We start from the raw sequence: 15644 nt of genomic DNA on the forward strand, positions 1-15644 counted from the left end.
TTGAACAAGCAGATAAAAAGCATTTGTGGTCCAGTTCATAATACCCACTCAGCTTTGCAAAAACAGATGTTGAGCATTCAGTTGTATGTTGCTGATTCATCTGCACAGGCTTCTCCTTTGTTATTCATTATCCATTCACTTCTTTGTTCATTCTGTGAGTGGCTCTCTTTGATTTTAGATAAGTCATTGATTGGTTAGCCGGTAACCCTTGATGAATGCCGAGTAACAAATCACTAGCTGAACTGGCAAATGCTGGGCTGAAGAGCAGCAAAGTGCCAAAGTGCCTGATTCAGCAGAGGCGGCACGTGGATCACAGATTTGAGCCTGGGGTTCAAATGCAAGAGATGAACAATTCATCACAAGTATTTGTTTCGGCTCTAATCTCAACTAAAGCAGCAACCTCAGAGCCTTTCCTCTCTGTGTTGATTCACATGACATGCTGCACGGGTGGCCCCTTAAAACCAGGATCAAATGATGGCCATTTCATGTGAGTAGCTGTGTCATGTGTGGCAAATTCAGCAATGTGACCATAAATCAGAAAAAGAAGGCGTGATACGATAGGTTTTTTTAAAATAAATCACTGGAATCACAGGAAGCTGCTCACACAAACCTCCTGCCATACAATACAACCTCCATACATTCAAGATTTAAGTAGTTACACTCAATTTGTAGTTCTATGAACTATGAATTTGTAGTTCATGACCGACTGGAAAGTGGTTGTGGTTGTTTATGTAGCACCACCGTAATATAAATATGCAAGATGGGCCAGTGGAAAAATTGTATCGTGTATCTAATTCTTTTTAAATATTTTTGTCATGCTTTCCCCAAATAGCCCCAAATACTTCACATACCTTATCACAGTACTCCTTATAAACCTATCCTCTAGACCAGGAATCTTCAACCTTTTCAGACCCAGGACCCACTTTTAATCCAAATATGCATTTGGGACCCATTTCTTAATCCGTTACCATATTTCTGCATGGTGGTCATGCAGAATTGCAAGCCTTTAAATCAGCAAAAGCCATTCTGAAATTTGCTGCCTGTAGGTGGAAATCTGGTCAACCCAGCTCTATCTGTGTATAAAGCAAAAACAATGGGCCAGATTTTATATGGTGCAGAGGTTTGGGGTACCTCAAAGGTCTCCGGTCTGGAACCCCCACAGAATTATTTTTTAAGAGTTCTTTTAGGTTTACCCAAAGACATGCAACCTGCCATGGTCAGGTTGGAATCTCGCATGTTGAGCATAGAGAGCCAAATAGATAAAAGAATTCTCTGTTACTGGTTTGGAGTTCAACAGATGGACAACACTAGGCTACCAAAAAAAATGCCTGATTGAGCTCTCAAATGGATTACCCCTTAAAAACTGGGTACATCATGCTGCCCAACTGATGGGCAAATATGACCTCTCAGTGACTGAGATTAAAGAACTCCCCTTATATTCACAGAAAAATATTTTTAAACGAACCATAAGGGCAGTGGCAACTAAAAACGATCTAAACTCTATGTGCACATCTACATGTGCCCCATTGTATTTTAAACTTAGAGAGGTCAATGAACACATACAGTGGTGCCCCGCAAGATGAAAGACTCGCAAGACGGAAAACCCGCTAGACAAAAGGGTTTTCCGTTTTTTGAGGCGCTTCGCAAGACAAATTTCCCTATGGGCTTGCTTCGCAAGAAGAAAGCCCATAGGGAAATCTCTGGGGACCTCTTTTAAATGCTGGCGGGCGGCAGCGAAGCCTTCGTTTCCGCCCGCCAGCATTTTAAAAAACCCCGGGACAGCGGAGGACTTCTCCGCTGTCCGGGGCGATCTTAAAATGCTGGTGGGCGGCAGCGCTGCCACCCGCCAGCATTTTAAAAAACCCCGGGACAGCGGAGAAGTCCTCTGCTGTCCCGGGGTCTTCAGAAGAGGTCGGGGGACAGACTGTCCCCGGACCTGGTCTGAAGGCGGTTTCCATAGGAACGCATTGATTGATTTTCAATGCATTCCTATGGGAAACTGTGCTTCGCAAGACGAAAAACTCGCAAGACGAAAAAACTTGCGGAACGAATTAATTTCGTCTTGCAAGGCACCACTGTATCTTATTTTAATGAATTGACTTTTGCACAGCTTCGAAAAGCTTTTACAGAGCTACCACTAAATACAATAAGCTCTGCTTATAGAGATGGGAGACATAGAGGCATACCAAAAAACGAACATGTTTGCATTAGGGGATGTTCTGAAGTAGAGGACCTTATGCATTATATCTTGCACTGTCCATTATATAATGATGCAAGAAAAAGATTTTTGGTACCTATAATGACAGGGTCCTCTGGCCAGAACCCCCTTGACATGATGTTATATCTCCTTGCAGACACAGATAAGTATGTGACCTGGCGGGTAGCACTTTTCGCAACTGCTGCTAGGAAAATTAGAGCAAATTATATAGCCAAGGTAGCCATTAATTGTAAAGGAGATGAATTTATTTGATCCCATCTATCTACCTCAGGCTATGCTCTATCTTTGTCACCAAACTCTGAGTATAAATTGCACACTGTATTAATTGATATTGTTTTTAACATTAGTGACCATGTGATGATTTTAGCTTATGAATTTTATTGTTTAATGTTTTTATTTGTACATTGGGGTACTTTTATAGCTTTGTTTAGAGTACATAATGTTTTAATAATATAAATGTTTTAAGTCTTTTTTTACCAATTCAGTATATTTTCTTTTAATTGTCAAATAATTCTGTGTACATTGCGGCAGCCTTTGGCTATGTGCAATAAAACTGACTGAGGCATGGTGGTAGTGCTCCTGTCATGACCCACCTTGGATCAGGCCATGACTCACGAGTGGGTCCCCACCCATCAGTTGCAGAGCAATGTTCCAAACCCAGGATGAGGATCCTAGAGCCTTCCAGATGTTGTTGTAGATGAGAGATAGTAGCTTGTCTAAAACCACCCCATGAATTTATAGCTGGCTTCAGTTTTGAAATCAGGACCTTCGATCTCGCGCTGCAAAGCCCTGAACTAAACAGACTTGGTTCTTGCTGCTTCTGCCCCAGTATCATTCAACTAGACCAGTTTGCACCAACCGCAAGATTGGGTTCAGACTCTGATTTGGTGCTTCAGAAAATAGCCTGCCCCAGTCCAAGGTGCTCCATAGCCTGCCTAATTTAGCTTATGGTCCATTCAAGTCTTTGTTCTCAATTCATTATTGGGAAATCAAAATCAGCTATCATTTTTCTCCCTTTGAAAGAAGTGGATACAATTTTCAGGCATAGTAGCTGCTCCAGAGAGAATAAAGCGTGCCAAATTACAGACAAATAACCCCAGGTGACTTTGTGCTAGGCAACTTCAAATTCTTGTTTAGAAAAGTAAATATCTGCACGTTCTTTATTTTGATGCAGAATTGGATGAAATTTACAGGCAAAATCAGCCCTTCTGTGGGCGTGCAAACTACCAAATTTCAGAAGGACAGATTAAGTGATTTTCTCATAAGAGCAGCTGCTACAGTTAGGGGTGTGTGTATAAAAGGAATCACTTAATCACCCCAAGCATTTTGTGAGCAATTGGTCTGAAATTGTAGACATGAGAGAGGTGCCTCTGGGTAAGAAATCTGCCAAATTGCAGACAAATAGGTCCAGGAGCTTTTGTGCTAAGCACCTTATGGTAAGTTGATTGTGGGGAGAACTAAAATGGATTTGCTTTCTGGGTAAAATAATTCACTCTGATTACAAGCCTGACCTGTCAGTCACAACAGAGCTTTCCCTCCACCCTCTCCCCACACCATCACCCCACCCTGGCATTACTCCATTTATAGCAAGATTAGGAGCCTTTAGTAGACACTTGTCTGCAGCATTTCTTAAAAGGTCTGGGTTGCCATGCAGCCACAAAGACCCCCACTGACCACCGCATACAGATTCCACTTCATCTCTGACAAACCCAGAATTCTTCTGAGGCGCCCCAGTTTAGCTCAGGACTCAGGATTAGACCAAATCCAATGCACACCCCTATATTTAACCTCACACATGTCACTGGATGTAACTGCAGTGTATGTAGGTGCAGGATGAAAATGTTAACAGCTTTAGGGCATATTTCTGTGACAGCCTTTCCCCTCCTGAGGGGCTGGTTCCTACATATAGATAAGTGGTGGGTTGTACATTTGCAAATTGTAGCCTTTCTCTTCAAAATAGATGTGCATATGGGGCCCAGTCCTTAGGTATATTTCAAAGAGAAGGGTGGTAATTTGTACATGCAATTACCCTGCATGACTGTCATGTTCAGCATGGATTTGGCATTCAAGTATGTTTTCTGGATGGCTCTTAACATTGTTGAGGTAATTTTAAAGGGGTTGATTGTAGACTGGGGACAGCTCTACACATTACCATGGAGGAAAGAAAACCATCCCAGCAGCAAAAGGAGAAGAGTTCTTGGTGCAGATACAACATGCACATTTGGTCACAGGGAAGACACATGATTTCCTCCTTCTTGCATCCTGCCCCTCTGTCAACTTTGGGGCCTAGATAATCTTTAGTCTCCAGCTCACATTTCCCATACTGCCTTTGAGTCTCTAGAACTCTTTGGCATTATTTCATTAAACCTCATTTTCTGGGTTAGATCATGATGAGAGATAATGACTTTCCCAAGGCCACCTAGTAAGTCTCATGTTGCTTTGTTCCTGACTGTCACTCATTTAAACCTAACAATTAATCCACTTTACTGTACTGGCTAGTCATTTCATTATTTCTCAGTCTCCACGAGCAGTCTGCTGTTTATTTATTGAAAGCATCATTTGTTCTTTCAGGACAAAGTCCTCACAAGACAACCTGCAACTTTTTTTTTTTAAATCAATTTAAACAGCAGGCACAAAATAACAACAGAGGGACAACGCAAGGCATTGACACCACTCCCAAAAATTGTGTTTGTACTAACAGTCTATCTCAGGCATCCCCAAACTCAGCCCTCCAGCTGTTTTGGGACTACAACTCCCATCATCCCTAGCTAATAGGACCAGTGGTCAGAGATGATGGGAATTGTAGTCCCAAAACAGCTGGAAGGTAGAGTTTGGGGATGCCTGGTCTATCTGATCTGCCTTGGTCATGGACCAGAGATCAGGGTCTCTCAAGCTGATGTGGAAGCCCAGGCAGATTCACACTGTAGTTCTTCCAATACCCTGGTCCCAAAACTGTTTAGGGTTTTTAAAATCTAGACCAGCACTGAAGCTATGAGCTCCAAAATGAACTGGTAACCAATGTAGGATTGGTGTAATGTGTGGAGCCATCTAGCCCCTACTAGCATGCTACTAGTCTCATTTTGTAATGGTTGAAGCTTCTGAACTGTCTTTAAAGGCTGCCTCACACAGAAAGCACGGATATACTTGTCTAGTCTGGTTATACATGGAGGCTGGCTTTCTGAAAGGGTGTGGGCCTCATCTACAACTTTGTATTCTTCTTGGCAAGGATAGTCCTTGTAGATTGTGGCATGTGGCAAGCATGTCAATGGGTCTGTGTTCGGGAATGCATGAATGGCATTTCCTGCTCATTGTGCTTACTCCTACACCAATGGTTTTGCCTGTTTATCTTGATGCAATGCCCACAGCTACAGCGACCAATTCTTTCCAAATATGCCAGTAAAACCATTGCAGCAGCCGGTGTGCAGCTATGTATAATTTTTCAGAATAACAGATGGGAGGTTTAAAACTTTTAATATATATTTCTGTTAATATGTATGTAACTCCCTGTAAAAATTACTTTTAGAGAACTGCAAATCCAGCTGTATGGGCTTTGGAGGAGTTATTTGTTTTGTTTAACCAGAACCTCTTACAGTATTCAGTATTGTTGTTCCTGAAGAAGGCACACAGCATTGCCGGCTTAGTCACTTCATAATTTTCTGCTGAAGCCGGCACTTTGCGTTTTGATCACCAGAGAAATCTGGCAGAAGTAGATTCCTGTGCAGGTGCATGGCCATCGAAAGAGCATAATATATGATACAATGAAATGTAGCCACGTAGCCTAGTTTATGGCTTTCCCACTGCACGTATGTATACCTGCACACAAGAACAGACACCATGAGCTAATGCCTTTAACAGCTCTCCAAACCATATTAATCTCTTCATGCTGCATGTTTGCCAAAGACTCTGCTGAGCCTTTCCCATTTCCAAGGTCTGAAATGGTGAAGCAGGGAGGTCTCTTTCCATTATCTCATTGTGGAGCCTACAGAGCCTAATCCAAGCACATTAAGAAGGCACCTGCTATATGTTCAAACAGAGGAAACATACACTGCTTATGTTCCCTTTACAGGCTTTGAGAAAACTCTTGTGGGCCGGATGCTGTGGTTAAGCCTTATGGCAGCTGTAGAGACATAAGCAAATGACTCAGTGGCTGTTCAGCCGGAGAGTTAACAAATGGCTATCTGCTGTCCTCCTTCCTGTTACTTTGTCTGGATTGGCTTCTCTTCTGCTTGTGGGGCCTCAGCTAGGGTTGCCATGTTTCAAAAAGTAAAAACCAGGGCGCCCCAAAAGTTGTTGAGCTTATTTTTAACCTCAAAAATATGTGATTCTTAGGTTTACTTGCCAAAGCTCCAGGACAAACTGCCACCTTCTGAAAATTACCCCCAGATGTCACTACTTGCGCCTTTGAAATCCCGATAATGTCTGGAAAATCCCAGATTTATGGCAGCCCTACCTCAGCACTCTTGAACGTGTCATGCTGGCACAACTGAGAACAAAACTAGCTAGCAGCCCTTGGACCGGCCCTAGTAAATGAGAATCTTCAGTTCCTATTTATTGTAAACAAGAAGATGATTCAATCTATTTCCACTTCTTACCAATGAAAGGGACCAGTTTTCCTGTGACAGCATAATGTCTGAGTATGACTTGCCAGAGGTGGGCTGCTGAGTTGGAATCAGAACCAAGGATCTAAAAAGCAGTGGCTCCTGACTCCTTGCAACCAAGAAGACAAAAACTGTAAGAAAGAATGGGAAAGTTTTATCGTTTATTTAGGAGACCACTGTAAGCAGATGAAAACATTGGCAGGATTTTAATAACACTTGTAATGTAGCACTATGGATAATATGGACAGATACAAAATTTTGATTATGAAATAATATGCAGTTGAAAACACTGACATGGAGGGGATGTGGGGAAGTCCAGAGATTCAGAGAAATCTCTACATGCGGATATTCATTTGGTATTGTTATAACTCTACGCTTGTAAAAACAAATAAAAATTAGTTTCAAAAAGAGAGAGAGAGAAAGCAGTGGCTGACAAACAAACAAGGCCTCAAATGCTTCATTTTTGTGCAGAGTCCATTCAGTACAGGTATTTGACATGGGCAGCCTGCAGCAACGCCATAGAGAGAAAATCCTAGCTCCACTGATGCAAGCCTTAGAACATAGCCTCAAGGGCAAGGCAACAGGAAAAGTCTGTCACAGGTACTGGCTTAAGACTTTTCTGCACAATTGTGGAGTGTGTTTGCCTCTCCCTCCCCACAATGGAACTTCTCAGCTATTTGCCATGAACTGCTCTGAGGTCGTCCTTTAAGGGTGTGTTTTTCATAAAGGGGCATGGCATTTTCTAGCACTGCGTCTGCTACACATTTTACATGACAAAATACTATTCTTCATTCTGCTCAGCCAATGCTACCTTTAAACACAGATACATGTGCACTAGTTTGATGAGCAACAAAGCAATCTGCTCCTCCCGCACTTCTCTGTCATTCCAAGAACCTTTAGAGTTTATTATTATAATGTCTTTTCTGACCATACACTGTCCCTGCTGTGCAAAGCCAGCTCACCGAATCCTGCTTTCAAAATAAAAAATTGTGAACAGCAGGAAGGCAGTCCACCCCATCTGCTATATATAGGGGCAAAATATTTGTTTGTTAATTAGCTGTATTTCTCTGTTATCTTCCATCCAGTGCACTCAAAACAGTGGTTTACAATCTAACAGATACAATTCAAAAAGGGGAGAAGAGGCAAATATACAGAATAAGACACCAACTCTGACATAATGCTACATAAAACCCACTTAAAGATGAATTGGCATGGTCAGTATGGGAGACGATTCTGAGAGAGGAGGAGTCAAAAGGCAATTGGTCCTACCCAGCCTGATGGCAGTGGGTGGGGGTCGCTGTTTCACTTCTCTGGCTGATGTAGCCTGGAGGAATGGCTGCAGGTGGGCAGTTGCCATTACTATAGCAGCACATCATTCTACTGACATTGGATCAGGGCTTAGGGAAGTATTCTCAAGTACTGAGAATGTGGCCCTTACATTGCCACAGCTGTATATTCAGCATATCTTCTGCATCACACTCATCTGGATGCAGTTGTCTAAGGCACTAGAAGCCCAAGGGGTATTCTTCTGGCTTTTGTGATCCCAAATGCCACTGGAGGTGCTTGTAAAAACTGGTTGAAAAACACACTGCAAGGTTTGTTGGCAGTGAGCATCGGCACTGGAGAGCTGTCCAACACCAGAGCCTCCTGAAAGGCAGGGAACAACCCTAGGGAAAGAGGTGCTGCTCTTACTGTAGGGATGGACTTTGGTGACAACTGCATTCCTTTGACTTGACATCCTGCTTAACAGCCAGCTGATAACACTTAGAAAGCCTCCTTTGCCATTCCTGGCATATGGAGATAGGTCTATGTGTCCCAGCTTAGGCTTGCTGCAGATAGGATTCTTCATTCTTAGTTCCATCACTCTATCTATTCTTCTGTCTTTAGCAAACTCTGTTTTAACATGCTACCATGCTTCTTTTGTGGCCTCAGCCCTACCCCTACACAGACTGCTTTCTCCATTTCTCCCTTAAAGCGATAGCAATATGTGTGACTTCAGCCTTGTTTTCATCCTTTAATTTCCTCGCACATGACCTTGGTCATCCATTGGCATGTTTATAACGGCAAGTCTGCTGCAAATTGGGAAGTAGAGGCTGCAAACAAGGAACTGTAAATGTGTGTCCTTGTAAGAGAGGCCAGACATTTAAAAATAAATCAGTTGGAAAGCCAGAAGTATGATATAACTGGCTGCTGTTGCCATTGCTAGAGTTGTTGCTAACACACTTTAACCTACAGAAGGGTAGAATCCCCTCCTTCCTTTCATGTGTGGTTACATGTGTAGTGGATATGTTACTCAGGTGAAACTAGACTATGTTATACATGTCTTTGAATCTCATGCTTGGGGTTCCCAACCTCTTTATAAAACTGACAGCAGCCACAGAGGGCCTGCAATCTGGATCAGGAATGCAGCAGCACAGGGAAAGGGGAGGATTTAATTCCCCCCCCCCCAATAGTGCATATCTATTGAAATCCACTCCTGTGACACAGACACACTTTGCTGCAAAAGCTGTGTTGATTTACATGTAGAGCCAGAGAAATAGAAGTTGGTGGGTAAATGCATTTTTTGGCATATCACACCAAAGGCACTGTGGGTTCACAGAGGGAGAGTAGTTGGTGTCCTGTCATCATGCTAGGAGCCTGTAGTACAGGGGATTAGTACAGGCGATTACTTACTCCTGCTGGGCATTGCTGGCATAATCTGAATGCAACTTGCCACTACTTGCAACCCGACCAAGAATCACTCCATTGGCTTCTGCTTCTGTACAGTTTGGGCCAATGGGAACCCTAGAGTGGATTTCGGGGAAGTTTTCCACCAGGGATATTTGCCATAAAGGGCCTCCCATAGTCTCACCAAGTTTGTTCCTTTTGTTTGGCTTCCTGGAGGCTTCCTCAGGGCTCAAAATTCAAGAGCTTCTTTAAAAATAAGTGCCCAGACCTTAAGGAGGCAAACAAAATTTCCATTATATTCCGTTCTTCCTCTGTAAAGAGATCAGAGTTCTGTTGGCATCTGTTTGTCTCAAAATAATGGAGTGTGCCTTCAGGGAATGAAGCCAAAATTCTGTGTTAGCAAGCTAGGGCAGTGTGCATGGAGGTCCTGGGTGGCCCAGATGACAACATCCCCTCTCAGCCTCACTGATGTGGTTCAAAGGAAAGCAGAGCCAGATAATTTTTTGTTTACTTTTCTGCATTAAAATGTGCATTGTGTTCTTGACCTCATTTGTATTGTTTTATTTTGAAATCTCTAAGATAATATTTTAGTTTCCTGTTAATTATGTTGCTTTGAATGTATACTTCATATTTGACTTTCTGCTGTGATGTTTTATTCTGGATTGTTTTAATTGATGTTTTAATGTAGGTTGCAAACTGGTTTGAGATTTCCCCCCTTAAAAATATAAAGCGGTATTGAAATGGAAATAATAATAATAATAATAATAATAATAAAAAAAAATAATAATAAATAATTTTGCACTAGTAGCAGCTTCCAGACGGTCTTCCAGGGCAGTCCTACAATAGAGTGAATGGGCCACGCTTACACATTTTAATAACTTGCCTATTTTAAAATAGAAGCCTTTCCCCAAACTCTCACCGCCCAACATTTTTAGCTGCAACAAAAACTGGAACTGCAACAAAAACTGGAAGGACAAGCGAAAAGCAATGGAATATTTATTGCCCCAACGCATAAGAAAAGAAGCATTAGCCCATTTAAGTGCTGAATCTCAGTTCCTCCGAATTTTCCCTACGAAGCACCGGTAGGGGTCCGAATCCGAAATTCGTTGGATCTATTAATGTCTCTTCTGCTTTTCGTGGAACACCTTGCCAGCTGAAGCACTCCGGAGAACTCGAAAGCTTGTTCACTACTCTGTGCTATTTTGTGGTCCTTTGGGTAGCTCCTAATAAAGGCATTGGCTAACAATGGATCTGGGAGTTTTTTTGCCTTAAGAAATCCCCCAAATAAAAAGCACCGTGCTTTGCTTCCGCGTAACGCAGGGGGAAACCACAGCGCGGCTGTGAAACCACCAGCAGCAGCTCAATAGGTGCAGCCTCCGGGCGCTGTCGCGGGTTTCTTCCCTTCCTCACACACAGAGTCAGCCAGGCTGCCTGGAGTGACGCCGAACGCACGTAGGGATGCTGCGGCGCAGGCACCGAGCGCACCGAGGTGAGGCTGGCTGGCGCGCCCATTCCTACAACCTCAATCCAGGTTTTCCACGCAACCTCTGCTTTCCTTCTAATTTCTTCCCTTTCCCAGCGCCGCCAGCTTCCTTCGGGAGGGATCCGGCATCGGGAAAGGAGAGAAGGGGCGGGGGGGTGGAATCTAGGCGCTAGAGCCACGTGGCGCTGGAGGAACGGGGGGGGCGGTTGCTCACCGCCCACCCCACCCCCCGTTGGGGTTTCAAAGTTCAACTGAACGGTGGGTCAGGAGAGACAGGAGGCGAGTCCTTTCCTGCTCTTCTGAATCTGGAAAGCCGGATCTTCTGATCTGGGCAGGCAGCTACAGCAGCCCCTTTTCGGCTCCGGGCGGGAGGCTATTACGACTTGGTGTTGTTTGTGTGTTTTGTGTTCTTTGTTTTTTGCACGGTGGTGGCAAGAGGCGCAGCAAGGTTTGTTGTTGTTGTTGTTTTTACCAGAAAGGGAAAATCAGGATTACATGGCAAAAAATTGATAGCGCTGATGTTGTGTGGACACTGTGAAATAAGTCCATGCAGAAGGAGCACTCATCCCATAACAAACACCCATCAGGAAGCACCATTTATTAACATAATGGGCTCATTCTGTTCTTAACTCTTGAGCTGAGGCTCCACCTGGTGTTTCAGTACTTTGTTCTGCATTCACTTCTGCCAGTCCCTGTAGTCCCAAGGCATGCACAGCTTATACTGAACACATCTGCTGGATCACCATAACTAAGAGGTGAGGGACCTGTGTTCCTTCTGGACGTTGCTGCTCCCATCATCCCTGAGCATTGATTCGGCTGCCTGGGGCTGATGGAACCCAACAATATCTGGAGGATCACAGGTTTTACCACCCCTGCCTTAACTGAAACCTACATATTTCTCTCCCGCAAAACATTGGTTTTCTTAGATTCAGTCCACATCCACCCCTCACAGTCATGGCATCTTGCTTCTGCCCCTTCCATTCAGCCATCAATTTCCTCTGTTTAATCTCTGATTTACCTAGGGCCTCCACTGGTAACTGAGATGGAGAATCTGAAGGTGTAATCTCAATAAATAGATACAAGGCCAGGCTTTAGTCAAGAGGGTTAAGTGCGTAATGGGATCACTGATGAGTAGCTAAGACCAATAAGAGAGGAGAGCTGAGCTATCATGGGGAGATCCCGTGTTTGTTTGCTGAGTTGTGATAATAATAGCTCTGCCAGGCCTTTCCTGGTCCCATCTTCCTTCTATCTCCTTTTAATAGTGCAGCCAAGAGAGAAAGGCTGTGTGAGCTTGTGTGGCTATACCCTCTGGTAGCTTCTGTACAGATGGATTTGGATAGTGTTGAGCTGAATCACAGAGTGGGGATTAGGAGGGATCTGATGTTAAGAAGGATGAAAACAGTACTTACATTGATACTATTGAGAGGTGATGGCACTAGGGCTAATGCCTCTCCTCTGACACCCAGGTGACATGCATGCAGTTACTCCATTGTGCTGAACAGGGTTTCATTTGATTTATACAGGGGTACCCGCTGAAAGATGATTCCACCTTTTCCATCTGAGCTCTTGCCTAGTTGTGCCATTATATCTTTGTGCTCCTGTCCCAATTTTTTTTTTAAATCACCGAGGCAAAGCATAATTAGTATTCTGATTAAATTATACAAAGCAAATAAATGTGCATGTGTTTACTAACTACTTCACATAATTGTTTAATTCCTAGTTTGAACAAACCTCAAACCTCTAGCTTTTAATTTTTATATTGTGTTTTATTGTAAGGGCAGTGATGGTGGAGGCAACAAATGAGATCAAGCCAAGCTCCCACATAAATGTGATGAAGCCAAGCTCCTATATATAGAGTCATGAGCTGTACAGTCCCTCACTTGCACTGCTTAACCCCTGCCACCCACCACATTCTCACGTCCCCAAGCATTTTGCCTTCACTGTGGCCATGTTCAGGGGGCAACAGAGAAGCTGGAGGGTGGCATTTGGCCACCAGGCCTGAGAACATAAAAACGCAAGAGGAGCTAGCTGGATCAGGCCAATGACCCACTTTATCCTGCACCCTGTTCTCACATTGGCTGGCTAGATGCATGTGGGAGGCCTGTTCATTGGATATAAGCACAACTGCACGCTGCCCACCTGCAGGGGACCCCTGCCCCTGAATTGAAGGAACTTCAAGAAAGTCAGTGTGTTCTCAACCACACTTCCAACTGCAGATGTCTCTCAATTAAGGAATAGCCACTTGCCAAGTGGTGTTGACATGGGAAATTTGCCCTGAAGTCTATACTTGGTCTGCCGTTTCCACAAAACGATTGCTGAGAGGTGTTCGCCCATTGGAGGGTCTGCATATTTGATCTCACCATGCCAAAAGGCACCTCTGGGATGCTGCCACACCATTCTCCTAGAACATTAAGCCTTTGAGGGACTCCTGTTCTTCTAATACTCCTTATGTCTAGTTTACCCCAGAATTTGGAATTGCCTGCCCTGGGTTAACAAGGATGGGGCTGGTATTGGGGTGCTTTTTCTACTTTTTCTATGTAAACCTTATTAGACTCCATGCAGAATATGTTGTCGTCCCTTTCCCATTCCTCATTCTTGAGGACAGATTCCTTTAAACGTAAGAAGAGCCCTGTTGGATCAGGCCCAATGCCCCTCTAGTCCAGCACCCTGTTCTCCTCACAATTGCCAACAAGATGCCTATGGAAGTCTGCAAGCAGGACCTGGGTGCAACATCACTTTCCCACTTGCAATTCTCAGCAAGCATTCAGAGGCGTTCTGCCTCCAGCAGGAGAGGCAGAGCATCACCATTGTGGCAAGTGACCACTGATAGACACATCCTCCTTGGATTTATCTAAGCATCTTTTAAAGCCACCCTCTCTTCCAATCTGGTTATTTCTCTTTTGCTCAGTGAACATTGCCTAATATCAGCTTCTGGCCCATTGGAAGCCTTCAGAGCTGCGTTGCCAAGCAACAGGTTTGCTTCCTGCCCCATTGTGTGAAGATCATCATGCGCGCATTCGATCCTTTCAGGCATTTGGTCCTTTCAGCGATGAATCCAGAGCTTCTTTAAAAATAAAGCAGCTGGATTTTTTGCTTAGAATCGAGGAGTGCTTTTCTAGCAGGTCACCTTTGAGTCTTTCACCTTTTTAATATAAAGCTCTGGCTGCTTCAACAGCCTCTGCGGAAGATTCTCAAAGCTTCTGATGACACACTATGACAAAGCTAGCTTCAATTTTAAGCGTCAGCATTACTGTGAGAACAGCACCTTCTTTGTTTTAGGCCAGTATGCACTCCCACTGAGCTGTCTTTCTCTGCACACTCATCACACAATTGCCCATTCCCTCCTATGCAGAAGATCTTTAAAAACAAACTGGATCATTGTCACCAGCATCCTAGTCCTTCAATTCAGAGGGCGGGGTTCTTAGCTGTGGGAGGGAGCTGTTGCCAGGATGATCCCAGTAGACCCAGCCTGCAGTGTTTTCAGTTAGGCTGAGTAAGGGGGGAGTTGTTACCTGACACCCCCACAGCAAGGCAGGCTGTAAAAACACTAGAAAACATGTAGTCTGGAAATTAAGTACATAGGAATGTGACTCAGAACCTTGGTCCACCTAGTACAGTGTCATTTACAATGACAGTTGTCTTTTCCAGCCCTACCTGGAGATGCCAGGAACTGAGCCCATGACCTTCTGTATGCAAGGCAGATGCTCTACCACTGAGCTACAACCTTCCTTTGTAGTTGAGAGAGGATGAAGCAGCAGAACCCCTGAATATAATGAAAGAGTTCGCACTGGCTACCAGTTTGTTTCTGGGCCCAGTTTTGTTGTTAAAACCCTAAACAACTTGGAACCAGGGCAGGGACTGGGACCTTGTGTCCCTCCAAGTGCTGTTGGACTATAACTCCCCTGATCTGAAGAATCACATGTTCCCCATTCCTGGACTAGGATACTTGAAGGGTGGTCTTTTCAATCAATTTTTTTCTAAAGGGTGGCTTTTCTCTGCAGGAATGTGCCTGACAGAAATCTTAACTGAAGGCCCATTTCTAGGTACCTCTGCCTCCTGAGACCTTCTCAGCGGTGATGGTGAAATAATGGAGTTCTCTCTCTAAACGCATGCACCATGTTGACCTCAGTGTGATCTTTCAGATGCCGTGTGAAGTCTGTCCTGTTCATTCTGACTTGTAGTCATCTTGAGCTGATGGATGGAGTAAATTGCACAATTATGATGGGTCTAAGAACGACTTTTGTAAGTGAGGCATGACTCAGAAGCCAGCTGGTGAATAACATTCCTTTCCCTCTCACTTCCAATTTGCAAATACTGTATATTGGTTTCATCTCATCCCTTTCCATGGATTGTCATTGTTGCACGAGGAAATGAGCAAGGATACCAGACCATTTTCTGTTTGTAGGATTTGCCTGTGCTCCTTCCCCGCCTCCCTTAGGCATCTCATGAACATGGAATTTGTGAGAGTCATGATCTTGTGAAATCCAGAGCCAGAGTTAATGTACATATGACCAGCAGCTTGATTGTACTGCAGTAATTGAGGGGGGGGGATTTAGGCTTATAAATCCTGAACTCAGTTTGGTCCCTGGGGTGAAGCCTTGAAGAGTGATGAGTCTGTGGGTTGTTAACTTGGCTATTAAAGTTGCTGCCCAGGCTCTGGTTCAATTGGAAGATTGTT

The 15644-nt window shown here is 44.0% G+C and overlaps 1 protein-coding gene across 7 annotated transcripts in view; it reads left to right on the forward strand.

The window, feature by feature from the left end:
* NAV1 (neuron navigator 1) overlaps window positions 1–15644 on the forward strand; it is a 278297-nt gene that overhangs the window by 32208 nt on the left and 230445 nt on the right. The window contains exon 1 of one of the 7 annotated variants that reach the window (XM_081866974.1): window positions 10862–10972. The exons of the other annotated variants lie outside the window; for them this stretch is intronic. The gene's annotated coding sequence lies outside the window, so the exon portion shown is untranslated. Of the gene's footprint in view, window positions 1–10861; window positions 10973–15644 lie in introns of those variants that run through there. 7 annotated transcript variants of the gene reach the window in all.

This window comes from Podarcis erhardii (assembly GCF_964252035.2).
Source record: "Podarcis erhardii genome assembly, chromosome: 6".
Lineage (NCBI taxonomy): Eukaryota > Metazoa > Chordata > Lepidosauria > Squamata > Lacertidae > Podarcis > Podarcis erhardii.